We start from the raw sequence: 3,049 nt of genomic DNA, 5'->3' as shown, positions 1-3,049 counted from the left end.
GATCCTAAACGGAATCATAACTGCAGAACCCTTTGCCATTTAAGGTGACATTCACAGATTTCAGGGATTAGGGTTGGATATCTTCTTTTTTAATTACTAATTTTTTGGCTGTGCAGCATGGCATGCAGGATCGTAGTCCCCTGACCAAGGATTGAACCCGTGTCCCCTGGAGTAAAACACAGAGTCTTTTTTTTTTTTTTTTTTTTTTTTTTTTTTTTTTTTTTTTTTTTTTTTATTAGTTGGAGGCTAATTGCTTCACAACATTTCAGTGGGTTTTGTCATACATTGATATGAATCAGCCATAGATTTACACTTATTCCCCATCCCGATCCCCCCTCCCACCTCCCTCTCCACCCGATTCCTCTGGGTCTTCCCAGTGCACCAGGCCGGAGCACTTGTCTCATGCATCCCACCTGGGCTGGTGATCTGTTTCACCATAGATAGTATACATGCTGTTCTTTTGAAACATCCCACCCTCACCTTCTCCCACAGAGTTCAAAAGTCTGTTCTGTATTTCTGTGTCTCTTTTTCTGAAAACACAGAGTCTTAACCACCAGGGAAGTCCTCAGGGCTGGATCTCTTTGAGGACTTTCTGAAGTCAACAAAGCCAACCAAGTTTGGAGGCATGCTATAAAAGTAACTCAGAAAACTGCTAAATAGTCAAGGCTACAGCCTCATCAGTCATATGCATACACTTTTGACCTCTGTAAGGAGACCATGGGCTCCCCTGGTGACTCAGCGGTAAAGAATCTGCCTACCAGTGTAGGAGACGCAGTTTCCATCCTTGGGTCAGGAAGATCCTTTGGAGAAGGAAATGGCAACCCACTCCAGTTTTCTTGCCTGGGAAATCCCATGGACAGAGGAGCCTAGCGGGCTACAATACAGGGGGTTGCAAAGAATCAGACACGACTGTCTGAGCACGAACACAAGGAGGCCAACCTACAGTGCACCATGAAACCAGCAAGTGCAAGGACATCTCTGATAACCTGCCTGCCTGGCCCCACCTGCCCGCTCTCCCCAGTTGCTCAGGTCTCTCCTCCATAACAATGGACTTGTAGGGAAAAGCAGTATCAGGAATTCACTCTGCAAGGGTATGCAGCCTGAGCTTAGCTTTCAATAGTAGGATAAAAGGCTTTATCCTCTGCAGAAGGAATTTCCAGAATCAGAAATCAACTGGGGGCTTCCTGATGTTCATGCAGCTGGCCAGTGAGGCCCTTTTAGCTCTTTTTTTCCCCAACAAGGAAATACTCATTTTTCAGCCAGAGACATCTTTCCCCTAGAAAATGCATTTCCATTGCAGGATCTTCAGCCAATTGAAGATTCTACTGAAGACCTGTCTTCCCTCCTCCAACTCGCATCACTAGCAGCACCTGCTCTGCCTGTTTCACAAACCACTGTGTCTGGAACTCCAGCTGCAAGAGTGGCAGCCTCAGGGGATCAGGGTGCCAAGAACAGGTGAAAAGTAAGGTCCTGAGAACTCTGGTCCAAATCCAAAGGCAGGATTCTCCCTGCCTTCCAGGGTCCCCTTCTGCCTCCTGTTGGCCTCATCCCTGGCCATGAAGCAGAAGGGAACTAAAGCTGCCCCCAGCCCCCTGCCACTTCAAGGCACTCACCCTCCTCCCAAACGTCTCACAGCCATCCATTGCCAGGTGTGATAAATCATAGAGAATTAGTTTAATTAATTAATTATTTGGCTGCAATGGGTCTTAGTTGTGGCATGTGGGATCTTAGTTCCCCAACGAGGGATTGAACCCACCTTCCTGCATTGAAGGTGGTTTCTTAACCACTGGACCACTAGGGAAGTCCTGTCACAGAAAGTGTTGACAGACTGCACAACATTTCAGACTCAAAGGAAATGAGAACTAATGGTGTTATGGGGCAGCATAACAGGCCAGAAAGGGAGATATCTGGGGACAGGGAAGTCCCCCTGGTGACTATAAAATCATACCAAATGGGCAATGATACACTTTCTTTGCGCAAATTTTACTGGGCAAATACATTCTAGTCTGGGCTTTGTCTGGTTCTTACTGAAGGACAATTTGAGGGTTTCACTTCAATCGAGGTCCTCAAGATGCACCACTGTGGCCTCTACCAGGCCAGTCCTCCTACTGCAAAGCTCCCCATGCTCCAGGGGCCCTTCAAGAGTCAGGTCTGAAGAAGGACTCATGCCCCAGCACATGAGTCCCTGTGAAAGTGACTTGAAAGTCCCACATTCAACCCCACAGAGCTTGGCCAGCACCAGCTTAGAAACTTGAGCAGGTAATTTAATCTCCCTAAGCCTTACTTTTTCTCCTGCGGAAATTGGAAATAATGCCTCCTAGATAGTTGGGGGAACTCAATGAAGTAGGTTTGTAAAAGGCATAGCACAGGGACCACTATATATCAGGAACTCAATAAATGCACCTGTTCTTAATGTTATTTATAACAATATTAATACAAAGTCATGCTGCTAGTTTATAGATTACGATCTAAAACCATAATCTATAGCTATCTGAGAATAAGAGTAATGACCCACAGAACTCTCCTTTTATGTTTCGCTATTGAATATCTCCCAGATCCTTGACTATGGAAGTAACGTCTTACTTCACTCTTCCACGTCCACAAATATCGACCCAGTGCTCGCTGTGTGCAGGAAACAACTTCCAACTGCAGGGGTGTGGTCTCAGGCGAATTACCAGCCCGATGCAGAGTCTAGAAACAAAAGGTACAGAATGGTGGGTCCCTGTCCTAGTTGTCAGCGGTCATCCAGTCAGAAGAGCTTCCAGATTTCAGAGAAAGTCTTAGTCCCTGCGGTAGGGGGTGCACAAGGAGCCTCCTTGGGAACTAGACCTTGAAGAAATGTGACGTGAAGAAGAGCAGAGGGGCGTCCGAAGCCAAGGGAAGGAGTGCTGGGAACTTAGGGTGGGGACCCTCCCTCCATTTGTCCCCTGCTGCCTGTGTGACACCCACCCAGACGGCGCACGGGGGCTGGAGGCAGCGGGTGCTGCGGTTCCGGAGGCTGCACCTGTGTGCACAGCCCAGCCTGCAAGCAGAGTCGTGACTCCGCAGA

This window comes from Cervus canadensis, chromosome 7 (assembly GCF_019320065.1).
Source record: "Cervus canadensis isolate Bull #8, Minnesota chromosome 7, ASM1932006v1, whole genome shotgun sequence".
Lineage (NCBI taxonomy): Eukaryota > Metazoa > Chordata > Mammalia > Artiodactyla > Cervidae > Cervus > Cervus canadensis.
This window is presented reverse-complemented; position numbering follows the sequence as displayed.